Source organism: Triticum aestivum, chromosome 7A, assembly GCF_018294505.1.
Source record: "Triticum aestivum cultivar Chinese Spring chromosome 7A, IWGSC CS RefSeq v2.1, whole genome shotgun sequence".
NCBI lineage: Eukaryota > Viridiplantae > Streptophyta > Magnoliopsida > Poales > Poaceae > Triticum > Triticum aestivum.
In genome coordinates, this window is record NC_057812.1 from 26888830 (window position 1) to 26901861 (window position 13032).

Consider the following 13032-nt stretch of genomic DNA (forward strand, 5'->3'; position numbering starts at 1 on the left):
GTACTACCGCCCCAAGAGCTAAGTTAACAAGTAGGGCATCTCCATAACAGTCATCTCCTTGTGGTTCGCATCACAGCTCTTTTATAGTACCATTGAGAGAATATGTGAGGAGGAGGCCAAGGAGTTGTTTCTAAAACAAAGAAATTATTTTTGTTTTTTGACCCCAAACTATAGGAATTTCTCCCCACAGTGTTTTTTATAGATTTTCAAATAAAGTTTATGTACAAATAAAGCTAGGAAGGCTAAAAAAGGAAAATAGTGTCTAGGAATAAGTGCAACACATAGAACATTAACAGAGCAACAACATGCTAAAAAAATCAAGCACTGCCTATCTGAAGCATTGTACCCAGTCAGGCATATGGAGTCATGTGATAACCTTTTGGCTCAGAGAAGCAACCACTAGAGCTCATCTTTGAACATACGCCTGCAGGCATAAAGACTGGAACGATAGTGGGATTATAATAAATGATTTTTGTTAATACCTAGAGCCTACAAACAAATAAACGGTTTTGGGCCATGGTCCAAATATTTTAACTTAATATATACTGTTTCTGGAACTGTTTACTGGCCAAGAACGGGCTTCGGAGTCAAGAGCGCAATAGACCCGCAAAGGATCACGTGGCTAAATCATCCATTAAAGTAATACAATTGTGTTAAGTGTTGACTCTGAAGGTACTATACAAGCCAGGGCCACGAAAAGCTATGGACACTTTGAATGATTTGTTGAGTGCCTCGGTATATAGTTCTTGTGACCGAGATGACGAGCACAAGTAGTAGGCCTTGTTACATTGCCATGTTACTGCTGCTAGTGTGCAGCCCCCTTCTTTCACAGTCTGTCTTTTTTTTCGAATCCAATTGTTCCAATCTGACTAAATAGCAATTTATTGAAATCATTCGCGTCTCCTCCAACTCAGCACACTGTCCGCACCCCAACTTAAACTGGAAACCTCCAATAGTTTGTAAGCAAACGTCTTGAGAGCACGACTTCACTATAGTTCTGTGTACTTAAAACAACCTGCTCATTTTTCGAAGTGTGTCATGTGGTTTAACTTCTCCATTTCAAATTATAGTGCATATTCTAGATTTTATCATAAGTCAGATTTTGTGAAGTTTGCCGCGTCTCTATAAACTTGGTCAAAGTTTATATTTTTTTGACTTAAAAAATATTTGTTACTCCCTCTGTCCCAAAATAAGTGTTTCAACTTTGTATTAACTTTAGTAAAGTGTTGTACTATAGTTGAGATACTTATTTTGGGACGGAGGGAGTATATGAGAGCAGTTTCATAGTCTATAATTAAATGTATTATATCTATTAAGATTTTAGTATGTCAGGTGGAGTGAAGTTTACCTCACCACTGAAGAGATCCGTGCAGATTAAGAAAAAAAGCAGGTTGCTCGACATATGAAGATATATATGTCACTATCTTATTTTGTTCTTTGGATCTATTTGCAGGCAACTATCTTCGTCCAGATAACTGTCGCCGTAAATGAACCGTCAACTGAAGTTCAAACAAAACTGTGCATACTTTTGCTTCCTTGGGTTAATTAGAGTATTATGATATATGTTATTCAGTTTCCCAAGAAGTAAAATGAAGTTGGAAAACTTGTAACACAACATTTTGACCAGTTTGTTGGGAGTAAGCTCAAAACTAGGATGCCCAGCTAAAAGTGATCAATGTTGGGTCATCGGAAAGTTTAACGTTTCCTTCTAGGTGCATTCTGACAGAATTACAGCTTGAATTTGTAATATATAGATGATTCCAAGAGAGTGATTTCGAAAATGCCATCTAGCTGCCTTGTATCGTTCAGCCGTGTACTCTGTCTGGTTGTTGCTTTATATATAAAGCCGTGCGAAAGCCTGATTCAGAGATACAACAAATGCTTTCACAAAACTGCACATGGTTTAGACTAAATTTTATTCAAGTCAGTTGCCAAACTCAACAGATCAAGAAATTTGTAGACCTGCGAAATGCAAAATTGGTGCTTAAATAATAAATAGCAGTGACTTGGAGCAGGAGGCAATATTTATGTGACTATGTTGTGAGCCACACATGATTGCAACACATGCTTGATATCATACATTAGTGCAACAACTGGTTTTGAAAAGTTCCACTGAACTTATATGCTTAATGGTTTTGATACTTCTAAGTCGACTGAGAATTTCATAAGTCTCAGTCGGTTTAGAAAAGTGTAACTCCTTATAGTCTGAGTCATATGCATAAACACTAAACATGGAAAAGAAGTTCCTTGACGAGATCGCATCACCGTTAGTGAACTCCACGGTTCACCGCACAGCTGTGGAGGGCATCCATGCTTCATCCGCCTTTTTTCTCCATGTCCCAGTAGATGGTCTGCCCAAGTCAATTTGTGTCATTTTTCTCTTGCTTCCCTCTATAACCGGCATCGATGTAGCCGCCTCAGATTTTTTTAATGGTAATGTATTAATACCAACACGATTCCAATTACACCTAGCTCTGCAATGACACAGTATCAAGACTTAGTCGAGACATAGACAATCAAAAAGATAAAGAAGAGGCAGAAGAAGAAGAAACAACGATATCCGACCGAACCAACGAATTGCAACAGACCAGCAGCAACGCACATAGTTCTGCTTGCTTTGTTTCTCTAAACATTTACGTCACTACTTGTACGGGACAACAGGCATGTGTACGCACTGATTGATTCACCTTAGAAAAACTGCACATGATTTAGACTTGTTCAACTTTGCCACAAATAACACATTAATTTGAACATAGTGTGGTGTGTGAGATACTGATTCAACGGATGCTTCTCAAAGAAAATGCGCATGACTTTGACTCTATTGATGACTGGTCATTTCAATCATTCGTGTCGCAGGCTCAACTACACACACCCATGAATTTCAACGGTTGGTTTTGGAATATTGCGTAGGGTTTGGATTTTACTTGATTCGCTTTGGTCATCTTGTTTGGTCAGTCTCCAAACCAAATCCACATCAATGGACGCGTTCAACAAGTAGAGCATCTCTCAGTGCTCCGTGTCTTTGTGGTCAGCTTTTTGGAAGCGTTGACGAGAGTATATATGAGGAGGCCAGGGGGTTATTTCTGAAACAAACAATAAATTGGTTTTCTTGATCCAGTGTCCTAAACAAACAAGAACCATAAGTATTTTATTTCTACAATAATTTATCAGCCCACGGTTCAGGCCAATGGTCTAAATATTTTGACTCGATATATACGTTTTCCAGAAAAGAGAAATATAGAAATGATTTTGGCCAAGAACATTTTTACGAGGCAAATGACGGCATGCTGTTAAGTATTTGGAGGAAGCAAAGTGAGAGTATTTGCACGTGAAGATATTGCTCGGAAGTATTACGAGACCAGGCTCCTAACCACCTTTTTAGGAGATTATTTGCCGAGATACAGAGATTATGGACATAGCCTGTTAACGTGGCAATTGACGCACCCTAGTCCAATAGTGACGCCTGGATGCCGGCATGTAGTGCCGACTCCATGTGACTAAGTCATCCACAAATGCCGGACTACATTATCGGGGGCGAGAGCTCCACAAAGGACCATGTGGCTTAGGGCCTGTTCGGCCGCTCTCCGCGGAGCGGAGCCGGCGGAGCGCCCTTTTAGCAGCTCTGCGTATTATACCTAGCAAGCCACTCCGCTCCGGCGCGGAGCCGCCGAGCGGAGGGAGTCCGAACGCGGCCTTAGTCATCCATAATAGTTTGACTTCTGGGTAAGAGTTGATCTGATGCTACTATATAAGCCAAGACCGACACCTTGAATCCCTCATTGAGTGCCTCAGCATACTTCTTTTGAGCTCTGATTTTGAAGATGTCGAAGAGCAGGAGGCAATCTTCTATCGCTGTGCTCCTGCTGCTAGTACTCCTCCAACTCATCGGTGCTCTCGCTCGACCTGCATGTAAGCAAGCCTCTCTCTTTTTTTTTGAGAATAACTTCTGATATATTCATCAACTCTCAAGGTAGTATAAAAACACTAGAAGTAAAAAGTACATTCAAGGTAGTACAAAGAACACTAGAAGTAAAAAATACATCTAGGTCCGTAGACCACCTAGCGACGACTACTAGGACTGGAGTGAGCCGAGGGCACGCCGCCATCTTTGTCCCTCCGTCATCGGAGTCGGGCAAACCTTGTTGTAGTAGACAGTCGGGAAGTCGTCGTGCTAAGGCCCCATAGGACGAGCGCACCAGAAAAAACATCCGCCTCCGATGAAGATAAGCATAGATCAGAAGAATGGAACCTATAGACACACGAACATAGACGAACGAAGACAAGATCCACGTGAATCCACCGAAGACAAAGGCCGACCGAATCCCGCAAGATCCGCCAGAGACAATCCTCCACATGCCCTCCGACGAAGCTAGAAACACCACCGGGATGGGGACAAGGCGGGACGAACCTTATTCCATCTGCAGAGAGTCGCCGCCGCCTCGACTCTCTGAGCAGGATACAAACCCTAACAAAACTCAAAAGAGTATGAAAAAATGGAGCCCTCCCGCCGGCAAGGCCGGGATCCACCACGTCTTCATGGCCCTAAGACCACAGAAGACGAGGTAGACCGACGGCCATGGGCGGATTTGGGCCCCAGGCAGCCCAGGCCATTGCCTGGGCCGTGGGAAAAATTGTCGGCCTATATTTCTAAAAAAAAAGTTTGGCCTGGGGCGCAGCCCAGTACCAAGCCCAGGCCAACTGGCCCAGCCGCCCAGGCCAACTCACACGCAGGCCGCAGCGTCTCGCATCGCAACCAGGCACATCCAGCGCTCTGCCCCCGACCTGAGTACCTGACGAACCCTAAGCCATCGCCGGTCGCCGCCCGACGCCCGCCGTCGCCGGTCGCCACCAATCGTCGAGGTCCAGCTCCGTGCACCCCGGATCTCCCTTTCCAGCACCCCCCGGATCTCCCCCTTCCAGCGCCCACCCCCTCCCCCCGGCTGCGCCGCTGTGGCCTGTGGCCTGCGGCTGCTGTCCTGTTCGTCGTGTCCGGCGACGCGGCGAGGGCGCAAGGCGGAGAACCCGGCTAGGGCGCGAGTGGTGCGAGGCTGCAGCCTGCAGGCAGCTCGGCGTCCAGCGAGGTAGTCACTTTCTCTCCTGACTGTTTTCTCTGTTTCTTAGTACAGTTTTGATGGCTTGATGCCCTGTTTTTGTTTATAGATGCCATCTATTGTTTATAGATGCCATCTTAGTACGGCGAACCCGATTTCAAGGTTATCGCACACGTAAAGGTGTTTTGACTCGTCCTACACGTAAGTTTTCACATTTTGCATCTATTGTTAATTAGTTTTGCCCGCTATATTATGCACTGATTCGCATTTCAAAATTGATGATTGAAGGTTTAGCGATGTCTGCTATTGAAGATGTACTCATGGGAGGCTCGGATCAACCAATCATTTGATTTGGTATCAATCTTCTGTATCATTTATCTATGCCACATATTGTCTTTTGATTTGTCTTGCTTTATTAGTTGACCCATTATGGAACAAATGCTGCCATTGAATATCATGTTTGGTTTCTTATTAGTTATGCAAAACATAGATTGATTCTTGTATGCCTTGAAATTGAAGTTTTTTCTGGGTAGTTTTTAGCCATTAGTTGTTCGCCTGGGGCGTCAATAATTCCTGGGTCCGCCACTGCCGACGGTGACCCGGTGGGAGGCACGAGAAACCCTAGCCAAAGGTCCTCTTTCTTTCTTTCTGTGGAAGAAAGAAAACGGGCGGCATGTAAGCAAGCCTGTCAGGTGCACGACACAGCTGAGATTGTAGTGTTTTGTCAAAAAAGTTGTAAGTTTTTAGGAATCCTAAGAGGTAGTTTTTCTTTATTTACTTTTTTATGAGAATCTTTAAAACCTTTACTTCTACGGGACACTAGTCACACTACGCATGTGTGACGCGTTGGTTCACCTTTGGAAAATACCACATGGTTCAGACTCCTGTTCAAGTCGTCACCAGTAACCTCAGCCACAAGATAACACGTTAATTTCAACATGACGTGCTGTGTCAGGTAAACCAATTCAACGGATGTTCTTGGAAATTTTCATGTGACTCGGTCAGTGACGACTGGTCATGTCCGTATCATCCCTGTGGCAATCTCTACTAATTTTGTGTTTACCGGGCAGGGAAATTTTAGGCAGTTAGATTGAAAAGTTGTACATGAATTTTAGGCATCTTAATTGTATGACTTTAATACACTCATGTGTAATGTTGATATGTATCAATATTACCGAGCCATTTTACTTTGTGTGGTGTATAGTTTCACCATCAGTCGACTCTCCTGGGTAAATATTATGTACTTTGCTATTTTGTCAAGCTATTATTAAAGGTGAATCCTTATCGAGTATATAGTCTTTTTTTGCAAGCTAATGGTTATATATGTTGTGTACACGCAAAAAAAATATGTTGTGTAAATGTGACACTTTGAGTCAATCAAACTCCATTTATATTTACCCAAATAACTAATCCTCAAGCTTGCATTCAGGAGGATACAAAGCTTGCCATTATGAACTGTGAGCTGATCTGTCTAGAAGTTGTAGATCTGTACTGGTTAAATCATATTGTAGTAGACGTGAATAATTTGTAGGTTATTTGTGAAATTACAATTGGGTAATTCTGAAATTACAATGATATGTTAAAACTAAGTTTAGACCGAGTGTAATTCAACTCTAGGGCTATGTAGGCGTAATCAAGATCAAAATTTAACTAAAATGGGACCATATCAGACATATGGCATTAGCCATTTCAATGGTGCCCAAGGAACATATTTGAACTGTGCCGAGTTTGCTGAAAAGCCAGCCGTAAACCTACTTAATATCGAATATGGTATCTTTTTCGTGGGGATAAATGAAAATATGAGGTAGAAGCTTTCCGTTGGAACTTGAGTTTTTACGAAAGATCCAAAAAAAGGTTCCTGTGTCATAGCTTCTCCAAACAGTTGTCTGATCCAATAATACAAATGAATAAGTTTTGGGTATTGGTAGTAATTTTCTATTCATATTTATAAATTTGTTATTTTAGGTATGAAACTCTTTTAGTAAATTTAAATAGTACCCCATTCATTTCAATACACGGTGCATATAGAATTTCTCAAACTTGTAAAGTTTGGTCTAGCCAACTTGCTCAAACTTTAGAAAGTTTGACTAAGAACACAATCTATATGCACTATATTTGGCATGGTGTAATGCATTATATATGTTGAGATTTGAAATCTTTTGTTAGGTGGAGTATAGTTTACCTCACCGCTGAAGAGATCAACGTTGATAACTGGTGAAGTACACATATATGTCATTGTCTTAATCTGTTCTTTCCAATCTATGTGCAGTCAACTATCTTCGTCGGGACAATTGTCGCCGTAAATAAACCGTGAACTGAAGTACGGAAAACGTGTGCATGCTTGATTTGTTGGGTTAGGTACATAATCATCATATAGATTGTTCGATTTCCCAAGAAATGAGCGAAGTTGGAAAAAGTGTACCACTGGGAATGAAGGTTTGGCCAGCTCTCTGGGAGTAACTTCAAGATCACCAAGATTATGTAATCATATTGTTGGCTCATTGAAAAGTTTAATGTCGCCTTCTACATGCATTTTGACATAACTGTTGCTAAAATTTTGAATATTTCAATATAATCACAATGATTCTAGACGAGTGATTTTCTGAAATGCGCAATTTTTTAGATACTTTATTTACAATGCAAGGCAGGAGCTCTAGAGATTTCATGAAGATAGAAAAAGGCAAAAGAAAAAAATACATAGTGGTCCCGTTTATAATTAAAACTAGGCCGAAAATCATGGCCAAGGAAAAAAGACCACCACCCCACATGCTGCCAAACAGACCACCACCTCCTAACACAACCTCTACCCCATAGTGATTTTGCACGATGTCTTCATGGAAAATTGCTTAGAGGAGCCGTCATCACTGACACCAACCCCCATTGACCACAAAGCTTCCACCCAACCCTGCTCAAGATCACCCCACCAAACCTCGTGTAAAAATCCGGTCATACCAAAAGCCAGCACCACTGCTTCGGCTCCAACCGGGCACGACCAGTGATGAGGGAAGTACTCTTTGCCAATGCCTCCAAGGAGAGGAAGGATGCCCAGGACAACTCTCATCACTGACAACAACCGCCATTGAACCCAAATCTCTCTCTGACAGCCTAGTATGTCGTCACCTCCACAAGCCCCTAGGAGTGACCTTTGCGAGGGGTAACCCCTAATTAGTGATTTCGGAGTTCTACCACACAGATGACTAGACAGAGCGATGTTAAAAGGCTGGTCCTTTTTACAAAGCAATGTATTACAACCCGGTTTTGGGAACCTTCTATAATTTTACCGACTATTCTATTTTCTTTACATGTTTATTTGTTATTTAAATCAAAATTTAAGAATTGTTCAGTTTTTTCAGAAATGTGAACATATTCATAAATTCTTTGTAAATTTAGATAGATATTCACAAATTTTAAAAGTTTTTCCTTTTGAAAATAATACAAATTTGAAAGCATGTTTGCATTTTCAATAAATGTTCCAAATTTGAAACAAATATTACGTTAATGATTGCAAATTTGATTGTGTTTTAAAAATTGTTTGCAAATTTGAAACAAATATTACGTTAAAAATGTTACCGAATTCAAAAAAGTGTTCACATTTCCAGAAAAATGTTAGCAATGGTAAAATGTTCTCTTTTTTTAAAAATGTTTAATTTTATAACGAAAATGATCGCAAATCTAGAAAAATGATTGCATTTTAAAAAATGTATGTTTCTTCAAGGAAAAGGAACATAAAAACAAATACAGTAAAAACTGGCAAGTAACCGGAGGAGCTCACGCAGAACCCCTCTTGGGCCGGAACAACAAACGTGTTTGCTCGTTCGTTGCTTCGCCCAATCGCAATCTAGCTTCCTTCGCTCGGTCAAACGTCGCCACGTCAGCTATTTATCGGTCAACTATCTGACCGTTGACTTTTCCAACATAGATTTGAAAAAAGGTCACTGATTTTGAAAAAAACATTGAACTTGAAATAATTCATCGAATTTGAAAAGAAGTTCATCAATTTTTCAAAAATTCATCGAATTTGAAAAGAAAAATAGGACATATCGAGCTCCCGAAATTTTCGGAACGAAAATTAATCAACATTCTAGCAAAACATAGGAACTCATAAGTACCCTACAAAACCCCCGCTCGAGGGGATAACCTAGAAGTACAACATTTGCATTGATATCATTATAACAACAGTACAACACTGTGCCACACTCAATGCAAGAGACTCAGCTTTTCATGTTTGGATTGCAAGAATAGTAACCATATGAATTATCTAAAACTAATCTTTTTTTAGTTCAATCTCCGAAATTTTACTTTGTTTGTATGATAAACATGACATACATCAGTCCTTCTAAAAAATCATGTGTTTTTCATGTTGTGCAACCAAACAATCTACTGTATCAGGGCGCGCCAGGGTTGGGGGGGGGGGGGTGGTCGACGGTTCGTCCAAGTGAACATGCGATCAGATAGAGGCAACTCGATCGAGGATAAAGCATCGATCATGGCGTTGAAATGCATAGCAAGGCCAGCACATAAGTTATTGTTCTTCTTTTCCTCGGGGTAGCGGATAAGATTAAAATCCCCTAGCACAAGCCAGGAACCCGATATCGTATCGGAGAGTGCCACCATCAACGAAATCTTGCGTAAAAGTGTGATTAGACGGGGCATAGATGTTGGGTATCGAGGAGACAACGGGGGATGTCAAGGCAATCGAGATAGTCAGAGCATAGCACCCGGGGCAATAAGAGGTTAGAGAGAAGGCGCCCTGGTCCCAAGCGGTATAGTGGATATAATACATGACTTTTGTTAATACCTAGAAACTAGAAACAAAGAAATGGTTTTGGACCGTGGTCCAAATATTTTGGCTTGATCTATACTTTTTCTGAAACTATTTACTGGCCAAGAATTGGGCTGGATTGTCAACAACGCAAGAGCCTCCGCAGAGGATCACGTCACTAAATCATCCATAAAAGTAATACAATTGTTATGTTGACTTTGAAGGTACTATACAAGGCAGGGCCATGAAAATCTATGGACGCTCTGAATGCTTTGTCATGTACCTCAGTATATAGTTCTTGTGACTGAGAAGACGACCACAAGCAGCGGGCCTTGTTATATCGCTATGTTGCTGCTGCTAATGAACAGCCCCCTTCGTCCACAGTCTGTCTTTCCGTTCGAATCCAATTGTTACAATCTGACTAAATAGCAATTCATTGAAACAATTCGGGTCTCGTCCAACTCATCACCGCGTCCCCACCCCCACTTAACTCCAATAGTTTGTAAGCAAATCACTTGAGCGCATAACTTTACCGTAGTTTTGTGTACTCAAAACAACCTGCCCATTTTTCAAAAAGGGTCATGTAGTTTAACTTGTTCATTTCAAACTATAGTGCATATTCCAGATTTTATCATAAGTCATATTTTGTATAGTTTGCCGAGTCTCTAAAAACTTGGTCACGGTTTATAAATTTTAACTTAAAACAAAATCTATTATATGGTAACAGTTTCATAGCCTATAGTTAAATGTATTATATGTATTAAGATTTAAATATGTCAGGTGGAGTGAAGTTTACCTCACCACTAAAGAGATCAGTGCAGATTTAAAAAAAAGCAGGGTGATTGACATACGCAAATATATATGTCACTATGTTATTCTGTTCTTTGGATCTATTTGCAGTCAACTGTCTTCGTCCAGATAACTGTCGCCATAAATGAACCATGAACTGAAGTTCGGAAAAAAAGTGTGCATACTTTCTTCTTAGAGTTAATTAGAGTATTATGATATATGTTATTCAGTTTCCCAAGAAGTAGAATGTAGTTGGAAAAACTTGTACCGATGTTACCAGTTTGCTGGGAGTAGATCAAAACTAGGATGCGCAGCTAAAAGTGATCAATGTTGGGTCATCAGAAAGTGTAATGTATCCTTCTAGGTGCATTTTGACATAATTATAGCTAGAATTTGTAATATATCAATGATTCCAAGCGAGTGACTTCCAAAATGCCTTCTAGGTGCCTTGTATCGTTCAGCCGTGTACTCTGTCTGATTGTTAATTTATATATAAAGTCGGGCGAAAACCTGATATAGAGATACAACAATTGCTTCCCCAAAAACTGCACTTGGTTTAGACTAAATTTTATTCAAGGCAGTTGCCAAATTCAACAGATCAAGAAATTTGTAGACCTGCGAAATGCAAAATAGGTGCTTAAATAATAAATAGCAGTGACTTAGAGCGAGGCGATCGGGAGAGGGAGAGACAAATTGTTAAAGAGACGACCAGGAGATTGTCCTAAACACCCCATCTTAGGAACCGACATCAATGTAGCCGTCTCCATTTTTCTAAAGGGGTAATATATTAATACCAACATGATGCCAATTACACCTGGCTCTCCAATGACACAATATCAAGACTTAGTCGAGACTTAGACAGTCAAAAAGAAGGAAAATTTTAGCATGGTCCCTCTTACCTCCCCTTTTCACATGAGTTGTAAGAGTACATAACAGATCTAAGCCATTGATTCACTACTAGGAAAAGGGCTATAGATAGGATTGACACTAATGGCGCACCAGGAAAGTAGTGCGCCACTACTATATACTAATGGCGCACCTGTTGGTGGTGCGCCATTAGTGTGGAGACAAAAGGTGCGCCACTAGTGATAATTTTTTTTTCATTTTTACATACATACTAATGGCGTATCCCACCGAAGTGCGCCATTACTAGTTCTAACTAGTAATGGCGCACCGGACAAGGAGTGCGCCAGTACTGATTTTCTTTTTATTCTTTTTTTTGCAAAACAATTAATGGCGCACCGTGTCACAGTGCGCCATTAGTATGTATATATATATATTCCACTACTACACGACTATCTCGGTTACGGTTATCTCGCGGGGCAGGTAGTCCACGGATTTTCTGGATGCGTAAGGTGCATGGATGACACAACGTATCGCCAGCTAGATAGAGATCCCGGATCTTCGAAAACCGTGTTCATGGGACATCGACGTCCCCCTCACCGCCGACGATCAACCGCACCCTCCCCCGCTCCACCGGCCGCCGCCGCCGACCCCCGGCCCGCACCCTCCCCCACTCCACCGTCGCCGATGACCCACCGCACCCTCCACTCCACCTTTTTCATATTCATAAATATTTTCAAATAACAAATTTGAACATATTTTTTAAAAAAATATTACTGTTTTTATAAAAAAATATTACTGTTATGATTTAAACAAATTTGAACATATTTAAACACAAATAAATATCAAACATCATTTTAAATGCACTACTACACGACTATCTCGGTTACGGTTATCTCGCAGGGCAGGTAGTCCACGGATTTTCTGGATGCGTAAGGTGCATGGATGACACAACGTATCGCCAGCTAGATAGAGATCCCGGGTCTTCGAAAACCGTGTTCATGGGACATCGACGTCCCCCTCGCCGCCGACGATCAACCGCACCCTCCCCGCTCCACCGCCGCCGACGATCAACCGCACCCTCCCCCGCTCCACCGGCCACCGCCGCCGACCCCCGGCCCGCACCCTCCCCACTCCACCGTCGCCGATGACCCACCGCACCCTCCACTCCACCTTTTTCATATTCATAAATATTTTCAAATACCAAATTTGAACATATTTTAAAAAAAAAATATTACTGTTTTTATAAAAAAATATTACTGTTATGATTTAAACAAGTTTGAACATATTTAAACACAAATAAATATCAAACAACATTTTAAATGCATAAAAATAAAAATTGGGAAGCCTGGGAATCGAACCTAGGACCTCCAGTGCGTGTGCTGCATGCTGACCAATCAGACCTAGGGTAGGTTCTGATATAGATTGGGTTAGGTGGAATATAACCTGAGAGCTCGAACTGTAATAAAAAAACATTCTAATGGCGCACCGCTGCTGGGTGCGCTATTAGTAAGTTTCCCCCCACTCCACCTATTCCCCTCCCTCCCTTCCTCCCCACTCGACCTAATTTGCCCCCTCCGCCCCAAC

At 41.4% G+C, this 13032-nt stretch overlaps 1 long non-coding RNA gene across 1 annotated transcript; it reads left to right on the forward strand.

The window, feature by feature from the left end:
* The first annotated feature begins 4727 nt into the window (after window positions 1-4727).
* On the forward strand, window positions 4728-7642 carry LOC123154025 (uncharacterized). Its single transcript, XR_006476613.1, has 4 exons — window positions 4728-5081; window positions 5161-5252; window positions 5340-5405; window positions 7321-7642. It is a non-coding gene; the product is annotated as an uncharacterized lncRNA (long non-coding RNA).
* The last annotated feature ends 5390 nt before the right edge of the window (window positions 7643-13032 follow it).